The sequence below is a fragment of the Mastomys coucha genome, unplaced genomic scaffold (genome assembly GCF_008632895.1).
Source record: "Mastomys coucha isolate ucsf_1 unplaced genomic scaffold, UCSF_Mcou_1 pScaffold7, whole genome shotgun sequence".
In the NCBI taxonomy this organism is placed as follows: domain Eukaryota; kingdom Metazoa; phylum Chordata; class Mammalia; order Rodentia; family Muridae; genus Mastomys; species Mastomys coucha.
This window is the reverse complement of record NW_022196913.1, coordinates 15,041,982-15,054,458: the sequence shown is the minus strand read 5'-3', so window position 1 is coordinate 15,054,458 and position 12,477 is coordinate 15,041,982. Positions and strand designations below refer to the sequence as shown.

General features: G+C 41.5%; 1 protein-coding gene across 5 annotated transcripts in view; it reads left to right on the top strand.

Moving 5' to 3' along the window:
* The window catches only part of Chrm3 (cholinergic receptor muscarinic 3), a 486,665-nt gene that overhangs the window by 275,386 nt on the left and 198,802 nt on the right, over window positions 1–12,477 (top strand). Inside the window, exon 1 of one of the 5 annotated variants that reach the window (XM_031359191.1) lies at window positions 10,509–10,540. The exons of the other annotated variants lie outside the window; for them this stretch is intronic. The gene's annotated coding sequence lies outside the window, so the exon portion shown is untranslated. Of the gene's footprint in view, window positions 1–10,508; window positions 10,541–12,477 lie in introns of those variants that run through there. 5 annotated transcript variants of the gene reach the window in all.

The following is a 12,477-nucleotide window of genomic DNA, read 5'->3' as shown; positions in this document are numbered from 1 at the left end:
GCTTTACAAAGTTTTGATTTCAACTGACAAAAATTGACTTTAACATTACACACTGCTAAGGAGTTTACTGGTGTTTGGATAGATGTATGTCTTCGGTGCATTCTATTGCAAGTAATTAGAATCTCTTTATAATAAGAAACTTCAAACTGAAATGACATGTTAGAAATCTTGTTAATTAAAGTTGCCATGCTAGGTAGTGCCAGAAATGGCCAGGAAGGCTGTGTCCTAGGCTGTATTGACTACTATTAGAGAGAGAGAGAGAGAGTCTTTCTCTTCTTCTCCCTCCCCTCTCTCTCTTTCCCCTCTCTTTCCCTTCTTTGTCTCTTTCTCTTTCCCCCTCACTCTCCTCTTTTTTCTCTCCTCTCTTCTTTCTTTTCTCTTCTCTCCTCTCTCCTTTCTTCCTGCCTCTTTCCCTCATCTTTTACTGATGACAAAAGAGTAAAATTCTGCACAGCCAGATCCAGAAAGAAGATAAGACCTGAATAAAGCTTGAACAAGGAATCAGGAAACAACACTACATTCTCCTTATCACAGAAGCTGGTTTCCCATCAACATTTTCCCAAGGAGCCAGGGGGCCCTTGTACACTTCAAGTCACAAAATAAATGTTAAGTCTCTTGTCTTTGTGAAGTACACTTGATGTGCAACCTCAGTGATGCCAGAGAGAGGTGATGTAAGCCCTTCCCCCAGGGGACTCAGCTTGTTTATGTGAGGAAGATGAGATGCATGTACAAGGGGCACAATGCAAAGGGAGGCATTAATATTTATAACAATGATACAAATAAAGTGCTGAGAGGGAGCTTAGAGGAAATAAATGTGTCTCAGCTAGGGATACAGCACAGAAATTTATGTGGGGAAGCCATCTCTGCGCTAATCATAAACAATAATCAGAAATTCTGTAGGTGTCCCTTGGAAGAATAAGCATTCTAAACTCAATTGGAAAAATAGAAAAGATGTGATGTGGTAGCCAGAATCAACTAGACCCCTTTGAGAGCAGTAGATCTTCTACTTTGCTTTTGATTTGAGGAAACAAAACTGGGAACATTAAAAATGCTATAAAGAAACTTGCTAATTTAAATATATATGTGTGTGTATTTACATATACATATATATGTATACATAATATATATGCATATGTATACATATATAATCCTAAAAGAGTCAGTTTGAGTGAGAAAAAGAATACTTTCATTCATATTCTAAGACTTAGAAAATGCTCAGTACAAGGCCACTCACTGTTCTGTATCAAGCAAGCATGAGGTGATTCCCTTGTATCACTCTCTGTCTGCTGAGATACAATGCCTATCTCTGGGGAAGAAACAGAAGCTGGCTAGCCATAGAGCAGAACATGCAGAAAATTTCAGTAACTTCTAGAAACTCAATATCTAGGGGGAAATTTTATTCCCTGTTCATTCACCCTACACCTCATGTATGTGTGCACACAAATACACAAAGGTTCCCATAGGGCTGCATACACCGTCATGCAATCATGTACTGGCCTGTTGAATTGTAAGTAGTTTCCAGGAAAATTTGTAAAGTAGAATCTGAGTTTTATTTTCCTGGATAAGCCAAGGGCAAGTTGTGGCAGTGTATAGTTTGGAGTCTGGCTGGACGTTTTGAACAATCTCCAGCAAAGGATTGTCTGGGTGGCTGTTAGACAAATGAACTCAACTTACCCACTATGGTTTACTAGCTATGTAAGACCGGGATGATCCTAACATAACACCTTGGAGGCTTAGATAAAATAAGCCACGCAGAAGAGATATAGTTCTTGTACTGGGTGCTTCGTTATTCTGAGTTCTAATTTTAACTGCCAAGAGGATCCCAAGCATTTTGTGGATTTAAGTGCAGGCTTATGCATGAACTGACTTGCTGTTGTATTTATGTTATCTGGGTAATAAACAGTAAATCAGAATCACTTTGTGCAAAGGCCCATGACAACTGTGGGTCTGGGAGAATTCCCTGAGCCACACTGAAAGCTTTTGACAAGCTGGTGTCCTTCAGTCATTCAGTGACTCAGACCTAGAGGTTCTGGATAGCAAAACCATTGTTTTTGGAAGGGAATAAAGCCTGCACATTTGGATGAATAGATCAGCGTATGACAGATGTAAACTTTAACCATTCTAAACTTCCTATATAAATGCAAGGTACCTCCCCAGTAATGATGTATTCCAACAACCCAAAATCATTGATTGTGGTATAGGATATAAATACAGCATTCTCCCTCTTCACTGCCTTTGTAGTTTTCTTGGTACTCAATAATTCTAATAGACGTTTTCTGGGCAACAGAGTTTCTCAGTAATTATTCTGTTGAGGATCTGGAAAAGAAAACAATAATTAAATACCTTTACTTATCCTACTTTATCCCGGACATCGTAACTGAACTTAAGCATGGATTGAAAATAAACATATCTTGAGATAACTTAATTTAAAGAAGGATTCCATAGCCTTGGCCTTGAAGCAAACTCTCAGGCTGTAACAGACATTAAACTCACTCATGAGTATAATTTGGGAATATTTGTAATTATTCTTTCCCTTCAGTCAAGATCCTCTCCCCATCTTGCTCCACTCAGTAGGCCCTAGGGTGGACTCTGTTGACTCCCAGGTGTTTCTCTATATTGCCTGAGCTACCTGATCTATGTAAAAGCACATCACCCCTCTACATTGACTATACCAAACCCCTCACCTACCTTTATCTTTCTCCACTACTCCATCCTAAATGTGGACTCATGTGTGTGTGTGTGTGTGTGTGTGTGTGTGTGTGTGTGTGTGTGCCTACTTAGTGGATGAACCAAAAATTTCAAAACCATTCTCTTTTCTATATCAGATACCAATATTAAAATATACTAATCAATCCTACTTAAGATCCCTCTCTTGGTTACATTTCTTATTGCTGTGTCAAAATCCCTGACAAAAAAATACCTAAGGAATGAGGCATATCTTGACTGTTAACTGTTTGAGTGGCTGCAATCCATCACTATGGAGAAGACGTGGAAGCTGGAATGTCAAGTTGTTAGTCACAGTGTTTCCACAGATGGGACACAGATAGAAGCATAAGACAGGCTTACATAAAGACCTGTCCCCAGTGATGTGTTTCTTCCCACAAGACTCCCATCTTCATAAGGTTCAACCACTTCCCACAACATTGTTGCCAGCTGAGAACTGTCAATCATGGAAGAAATTTCACATCTAACCCACAACAATCGTATTTCATTTTCCGACTCAATGAACGAAATTACACTATGCCAAAATTTTAATCATTCACATGTAGGCTGACCCTACATTCTACTCCTATCTCTGGTTGGTAGTATGCAAACCCACCACTCAAAATACTTTGGATGTTTTTGATGAACTCAAATAATAATTCATCAAAGCCCCATGAGTCCTGAAGAAAGAATCACAAAATGCAACCAATCTTGCCCAAACTTGGCCACTCAGGCCACTATCACTCCCCCTCACTCAACCCTAGTCTCCCCATCTTCAAAGCTGTGATAAGTTCCCTGACCAAAGCTTGGGATAGCTCTTCCTGGGCTTACTGTATGTTCCCCCATCAAGCTCATTCTGAAACATTCCCAGCAAAGAAAGTTCATCTTTATAAGAAGGTGATAGCTGAGTTGGTAAAGCACTTACTGTACAGACATGAGCAACTGAGGTCAACCCACAGAACCCAGTTAAAAAAAAACACTCAGAAGGAAACAGACAGATGCCTCCACACTTCCTTCTCTAGCATAGTAGCCAGATTTGGTTCCTAAAACCCACTCGGTGATCACAACCATCTGTGGTCCAATGCCAGAGAATGCAAAGCCCTCTTCTGGCTTCCATAGGTACTGTATGTATGGCATGCACTCATACACAGAAAAAGAAGATAAATTTTTTTCAAAAGTGGCTCACACATGTAATATCAGTGTGAGGGAAGCAAAATAGATGGAATATTTGGTCTCAGTGGCCAGCTAGCCTAACCAAATCAGTGAACCCAAAGGCAGTGAGAGGCCCTGTCTCAGAGAGAGGGAGAAGGAGGGAAAGAGAATAAACAGAGCTTGAGATATGATAGTCAAAGTTGACCTCTGACCTCTACATAAACCTTCCATATAAATGCTGTCTCATTCTCTCTCCCTGTCTCATGTATGCTCCCTCCCTCCCTCCCTCTCTCTTTCCCCCTCTTTTTCTCTCTCCCTCCCTCCCTTTCTTTCCTAGTCTCTTTCTTCCTTTCTCTTTCTCCTTCCCTCCTTGTCTCCTCTCTCCCTCCACTTCTCTCTCTCTCTTTCTCTCTCTCTCTGTATCTCTGTCTGTCTGTCTGTCTCTGTCTCTGTCTCTCTGTCTGTCTGTCTGTCTGTCTGTCTGTCTGTCTCTGTCTCTCTGTCTCTGTCTCTGTCTCTGTCTCTGTCTCTCTCTCTCTCTCTCTCTCTCTCTCTCTCTCTCTCTCTCTCTCTCTCTCTCTCTCTCTCTCTCTCTCTCTCTCTCTCTCTCTGGCTACCCAAGTAGAGAAGTTTCTTTGCCTATGCTTTTCATCTCAATTGCACATTTTATTCATCACATCAACAACTTGGAAAAACGCATGTATCTGTTCACTATCACTGAATGTTTTCTTGGCTCTTCTTCAACTTCAGGTAACTTCAGATGGCATTTGCTGCAATTATCCTTGGCTGTAATTTGAATGACTTAACTGATCTGTGAGCTGTTTTCATTTTCTCAGTGTCCTTTACAGAATTCTCTTTAGGTCAAAGGAAAAAGGAACAAAGAGATTATATGAAAGTCATGTCTGTCTTAGGAGATGCTTCTTATGAAATAAGTGAAGTTTCATTCTTTGGTCTGAAAATAGCAGCATTTACATTTGAGTTTTATTAGAATTGTATACTGATAGCACAATAGAGTTGGGAAAGGGGGAAGTATTTATGTCTCTGGAACTTGGGGGTTCTGAATATTAAAACACTCTGCATTTTATATGGACTTCTTGTCAGTACTTAGGAGACATGAATGCTAAGCCTCTCTCTCCAGCAACTCCATCCCAAGAAACTACTTCCCTTAAGAGTCTGAGGGCTCCATTTCATAGACTGTGCCTCCAAAGTCCCAAACACTAGTGTATAAGAATTCTTCTTATGGTTAATTGGAGAGTTCACAGTGCCACATATGCATTGTGTGTGATGAAAACATCTTCTGACCTCACAATAGCTTGCTCACATCCTGGCTCAAGAAAAGAACATATTTGGGACCTTTCAGCTTACTCAGGATTTAAACATGGGTATGATATAAAGATCTACCAAAATCAGAGATGTGGCTTGCTTCCTAAAGCCCCTTCCAGGTACTTGAACCAGGTCCAGAAGCCAGTGCCTAAAAAGAAAGTGTGCAGAGGCAAAAATAAAAAACAACCCCTCCTCCTGCAGCAACTGCAGGAGGGTGTTCTATGGGGCATTTCAGTGCCATGGCAGAGGATGAGAGCACACAGACAGTGATGTGTTGCTGGTGTGCAGTCTCCCTCTAGGGGGCTTAGAAAAATGGACTTGGTGAACTGAAAGTGGGAGATCTGAATCATAGCTACAGCTGGGCAGCTTTTGTCTACTCAGGCAGAGCCCAGGCCTATCTGAGTCTCTCAGGAGGGAAGACAGTATTTATCCTGTAATCATCAACTGCAGCTTCTCTAAAGGTTGATTTCTGTCCTCTCTTCCCCTCCTGAGTCAGTTACCTTTCTTGTTTCTGGGATCGAATACCTGGCAAGAAGCAGCTTACTGAAGGAAGGGTTTATTTTGGCTCATGGTATGAGAGGAGATGCATTGGTGGCAGGAGAGCCATGGCAGAGGGAGCTTGAGGCATTTGGCAACCCTGTGAGGAAGCAGACAGTGAAAGAAGGCCTGCCAGGCTACAAAACCTCAAGACTCATGCCAGTGACCCACATCCTCCCATGAGACTCAATGGCCTAAAAGCTCTATAACTTCCAAACCAACACCACCACTGGGACCCAAGTATTCAAACACATGATACCCCCAGGGCTACATCTCTTTCAAACCACAATATCCCCTAGCTGCACCAAACCTATTGCTCAGAATATTATTAAAATAACAAGATTAATTTGTTATGGGAAGCAACAAAAAAGGGGGTTTGGGGATAAACAGAACTGGGGCTGATAAAATTCAAAATGATGAATGCAGCCATAACCCTCTTAGGAGCACTGCACTGTGGAGGATGTTTCTTCTATCATAGAATCAGCTATGACCCCAGGAGCATTCCACTCGCAAAGAGAACTCTATGTGTAGCTATTTATCCTGTTATGTCAGCCAAAGCTGGGAGACATATCCCAGTTTGCCAGAGACTTCTGCAGTTTATAGTAATGTAGCCTTGGGTATCGTTATATCACCCCCTCTCAGGGAGAAGTATACCTCAGGTTAGATGGAAAGTTGTGTGTGTGTGATATATGCGGACAAATAGTGATAGTCCATTACATGCTTTATGGACAAAGCATAAAACCACATGATCATCTGTTACTCTGAAAGACTTTACACTCTGTTCATTAAACCAGAAATAGTGTGAAGATGATAGATCTCTCCTACATCACGGGCAACTTATCAGTTTATATCTAACTAGCAATTCAGAAAGTTTTGTAATGAGTTTGGAGCAGATAAGGAACAGTCAGGGGCTATTCCATTTTAGAACCTTTCAGTGAGCCAAGATCAGAAAGACACACTTGAGTTCTCTTGGAAAGAAGGAAGAAGCAGAGGCAGAAGACGGTGCATGCAACAGTCCTGTGGTAGATGGGAGCAAGCACTCAGGACTTGGGGAAGGGGACATAGAAAGGACAAAAGTGTGTGTAGCCCAGAAAATGAAGAAGTGAAGCTGCAGAGGTAGCTCAAGACAAAGAGGGAATCTGCAGTGTTTTAGGCGTGGGGTCGCAGACTGTAGTGGCTATTCCTGGTTGTCAGCTTGACTATATCTGGAATGAACTGCAATCCAGACTTGGAAGACTCACCTGTGATCCTAATCTGGAGGCTGAGAGATTACAAGTTTCCAACCTGAATCTTGGCAGGGAGATCTTGAGGCATAATGGCTATGAATCTCAGAAGATTAAGACAGGAAGATCTCTGAGTTCAAGGTCATCTGGGATTAAAGCTGTGGTGGCATAGACCTTTAACCTGGGCCACACCTTTTGCTGGAGACCTATATAAGGACATTGGAAGAAGAAAGGCTCTCTCTTCTTCACCTGCTTGCCTTGTGGGACTGAGTAACTGCTAGATCCTTGGACTTCCATTCACAGCTGCTGCTGACCATTGTTGGGAGTTGGACTACAGACTGTAAGTCATCAACAAATTCCTTTACCATATAGAGACTACCCATAAATTCTGTGACTCTAGAGAACCCTGACTAATACACAGACTGAGAAGCATACTCATGAATATCAACTATACCATAAGAAGAAGACAAAAGGGCTCAAGGAAAAGAACCAGCAGAGTAAAGAAAGGGAGGTTCCATCGAATGATGTTGGGACTGGCATACCTGGTACCTGAACCCTCTACATGGACCGTGACCATTGTACCTGAAATACAAGGGATTGTTTGAGAGGCAGGGGTTCTTTATGAGTGATACCTTGCTAATGTTTACAGTATGGATTAACTGATGAGATCAGCATAAAAATGGGAAAGAAAAAAGAAAAGAAAAGAAGGAAGAGAAGAAGAGGAGAGAAGAGAGGAGGGGATGGAAGGAAAAGGGAGGGAAGGAGAGAAGAGGAGAGGAGAGGGGAGAGGAAAGGAGGGGAGGGGAGGGAGGAGGAGAGAAGAGAAGAGAAGAGAAGAGAAGAGAAGAGAAGAGAAGAGAAGAGAAGAGAAGAGAAGAGAAGAGAAGAGAAGAGAAGAGAAGAACCAAGCCGAGCCAGGGAAAGAGTATGGGCTAGATCTAGCAAAATGGCAGGAAATAAAAAGACCTTGAAAAGAAATCAGGGAGGAAAGGGCTGTGATGGGTAGGAGAAATTCAGGAAATGTTACAATGAGATGAGAGAATTATGAAGAAGGAATAGTCAGTGACATTCAATCCCACAGGTGGAGTGGAGTCACCAGCCCCCACAACCATAGTGATAGAGTCGTCAGCCAGCGAGTTACTGATTACCTTGGAACTAGCAGCTGCTGGGAGGAACCGATAGGAATGGAAGGCAGTTTCAGATTGGTTAGGTGCAAATGGCTGAGTTGAGTCCAAATGACCCTGATCAACAGAGCAGGAAAGGATGAAGGCCATAGGACTAGAGTGTGAAAGAGGCTGGATGGAAGGAGATCCCAGCAGGTTTTATTCTGTTTGTGTCTAGAATGCTTACAAGTGGTACCATTCTGATAAACCAAGGCCTCAGGAAGGGAGGGGCGGGAGATAAAAACCTTGATTTATAGTGTTTGCAGATAGCAATGGTATAAAGACTCAAGTGATTCCTGGCTGTCAGTGTGAGCTCAGTGAATAGTGGAAAACCAAAGCCTAAAATCAGCTGCCAGCTCCAAGGCCCTGCTGCACAAAAGCCAATGGGAGAAGATGTTACACATGATAAGTAGATAAAGTGGGCGCAGATAGGGTCTGGAACAGAGGTGAGAAGATTGGGGTTGAATCAAAAAAAATAAAAACTTTCTTAGGAGTTGGGTGTGCAAAAGTGTGCTTGGGATAAATTCATGAGAGAAGAGAGAGCTACACACACTTTTACTTTCTGGATTACCTTACCTCTAAAGACCAGAGGACTTCATTGGGAGTGTGGAAGTATGGGCTGAACATCATGTTAGATTGGAAAGACAAATTAAAATCTGAAAGAAAAGGGCACAGATTCCTATCTGGACAGGGTTGGGATCCCAGGGATGTTAAGACAAAGGCTTTGCCCCAGCACTCATCCATGAAGTCACAAGAATTTATCAGAACGTAATAGCTAAGCTCTTAAGAACAGAAATAAAATAGTGACCTTATTTGGAGCTGAAATCTTTTAGGAGGCTGTGCATCGGTGGCAGAAATTCTGGGAAGTGGTGGATATTGGCAGGAGGATGTTTGAAGTGATCAGCCATGGTATTTTGAGTTGAAGGGAAAGAATAAAGTTGAGCCAGAGGAAGTTTGTCAAAGTAAAGAAAGGCATTCCTTTATTACCATAGGGAGTTAGGGCCAATTTCTGGCATAACAAAGAATTTTAGCATCCCTGGAAAACCCTGCATGAGAGCCGAAGAAATCACGTACTCATAGTCATCCACATACAGGCTCATACATACCTATGGATGTTTAATGAGTATATATATATAAAGATGGAGGCTTATAGCTGTCAGCCATTGATAGGGATGGCAGCAGCTTCCTACAATCCTGCACAGTACCCTGTGCAGTGTAGCGGCTGCTCAGCTCCTTTGCTTTCTCAGGGATTGATAGTTGACTCTTAAGCTACCTGTCATTTCTGCCTTAAACCTCCTTCAGGAAAGTCACAGGCACCCAACAAAGAGTCAGTTTCTCCTGGAGAGCTGACCTTCCCCGGGGCCTCATCCCTAAGTGACTTGCCTCGCACAAGCCAGACGGTACTAAGCCGAGTTTGCCTCTGGCATTTTATCAAGTTACCTTATTTTATATCATTCAGTATATGGAAAATTGGCTAAAATAGACCACAGAGGGGAAGTTGGGTTTTATCCTTCATTGGGACATGACTTGGTGCCATGACAAGTGAATGGTAGAGTTGAAAGAGAAAGAGTGTTATTATTTATCATATTATTTTGCGAGATTCCTCATGTTCTAGTCTCAAAAAGCTGTCAAGAAAGATGACATTGAAGGTCATAACATCTCTTAGAAATAAAAGCAAAGCTTTAATCAGTTGATACAGAGACACATGAAGGATTGAATGCCACCTGCCAGGGTGAGACCTAACATGTGGTTCACTGAACACCGCACAGAAGGTAAATGAAGTGTGTCTGTTCCAATCACAACTGGAATTTTAAGTGAGAGGAATGGAATAAGCGTCGTTTAGAATTTGAAATAAATTCAGATCGGAATGTGTCTGGAGACCGAGGTTTACATAAGAACTACACAAAGCTCAGAGCATGACACAAGGTGAAATGTTCCTGGCATCTTGCAGTGAGATGTGGACTCTTGAAGAACCAGGGCTCCGACATTTCATCCAGAGTCATTTATTTCTTCTTAGGGAAGAAAATGCAGACGTTTATATAACATGCTGGGGTGAGAGTAATATTCCACCTGGCACAGAGCATTGTGTACAATTTCTCAGACATGGTATTTCAAGTTGAGTGTTACCAATAAAATATCCCCATCAAATCTCCATTCTTCTTTTCCTTGATTCCTGTTGCTATATTCCTCTGGAGAGTCTCTCGTAGATCATACATTCTACAACTGATGGGTGAAAAACAAGAAGTGGTTAGAGAAAACTTAAGGAGTGAGTAGACTGCAAGGAATTCAGAAGCAAGAACTTACCCTATTGCTGAAGCACTTCTCTTAAAAGGTAGCTCTCCTTGAGCTAGTAACCGTACAGGAAGCACATAGAGAGGAGAGGATTCTCTGTGCAAAGCTGAAGAAGCAACTGGTAACCAGCAGTGCATCCTTTGTAAGGTAAAAGAGCATGGAATGGAAATACATCCTGGCTACATGTTTGTAAATTTAGTTGGGGATTCGGATTTAGTTGGGGCATAAGGATGGCAGAATGATGTGAGATGCTAGACCCCAAATAGGAGATCATGTACAGATTAAGAAAATTCCTGGCAGCTGGGGATTGATTAGTCAAGAGCAGGGGAGAAACAAACAAAAAGGAGTAGGCCTGTGGAGAAGGCATTCAGAACACACGGTGTTTCTGAAATGAAAAGGAAGACAGCTCCCAGGATGCAGGCTATGTGAAATAAAAAATGTGACTCCTCCACACATGATTGTTCTTAGTGCATCATTGGATTTAAAGAAGGAGCTAGTGGATGATGCTCTGGACTTGATACTTTGTGTTGTGTGTTAACACTTTTCCATGTTAAGCAGTAGCCAGTGATGCTGTGGCTCACATTTGCGTTCAGGTGAAAGTAAGATAATTCTGCAAATATTTACCTTTGTGGCAGTGAGGGACATGACTGTATTACAGCTTTGGTGGTGGGGGTGCATTCTATAATGTTTGTTTTCTCCACTGCTGGGAGGAGTCCATATATTTATCCCTAGATTAGACACAAAATAAGCTGATTTGATCAAACCACTGGATGGTTCTGACCATTTTATCTGGTAATGTTAGTATGGTATTATTGTTGATGATGAATACATAAAGTATTGCTAGGTCAGGAGCTCACAAAAATATCTTTTGATGATGAGCACATTTTTAGTATGTTTCCACTGGAGGTGGAAGGAAAAGAATCATCCATGGTCTCCTTGATTGTCCACTCTAGAGAAATGAAAGTAAGTTTGAGGTATGGCTGAGCTGTGTATTCTAAAATGCAGTAGAGCATCTGCCCAGCATGAAAACAAGAGTTCTTTTGAAGAACAACTGCACATTCAGATGAAGCAACCATGTCCTTCAAACCACATCCTTCCTGTCGCCTGTGGGAAAGGGGTGGTATTTGTACTGAGCTCTGAGAGCATGCAGAATAGATCTGTATTTCCATAAATAAAAGGGCATTGTGTGTGTGTTTGGCACCTGGGATGGCCAGAGCAGTTGATTGCCTCTGAGAGCTTTGTTCCATCTCAGGGATCAGCAGGATTTGGAAGTGCTGAACTAGGAACTGAGCCCCCGAAAACACATATGCAGGAGACCTGTGATAACACTAGGTTTGAAGAACAATAGCATTTGCAAAGCCATTGGCTTTGTGTCAATAGTCTCCTCAAATCTAGCCCAGGGAAGGACTTAAATACCATGTGTCCCACCTGCAGACTAAAGAGCCATGTTTTAGTAATATTTTGAGACAGCACCTGTGTTTCTGATGAACAAACCCCAGAATAGATAAAATGTGAGAGTGTGTTTTTGCTGAAACTAAAAACTCTGCCCTGGTCTTCTTTGTTTGTATTGTACATACCACATTCATATTGTTGCTAAGAGTTAATGATTTGGTCATGAAGTCAAAAATAAAGTAACATACCCTCAGCCATCCAAAATGCCAGTACAATAAAATAAAATTTACAGCTCCATTGCCATAATCTTTATCAAAATAAAATGCTGAAGTTTTCATGCCATTCACCCCCAAACCTACATGGACTGAACAAGAACTCAATATGACAATATTTCAGGTTACTTTGATATTTTGTTACTCTAATGCCCATCCACTTCCTAGTCAAGAGTGTTTATAGAGATTTGGAAAACCTGAATGGTTTTTTTTTTTCAGTCTTTTAGAATATTCTCTATTAAATTATTTCTCCTGAGCTTATGTATAAAATGCATAAATAGACATCACTTCAAGAGAAAACATATTGAGTACTTTTCATTAGAGGTCATGCCCTCATGGTTAACACTTTCATCTTCTTTTTTTTTTTTAACTTTTATTGCATTATGATGAGAAAAGTTACATGATTTCAATTTATCTGAA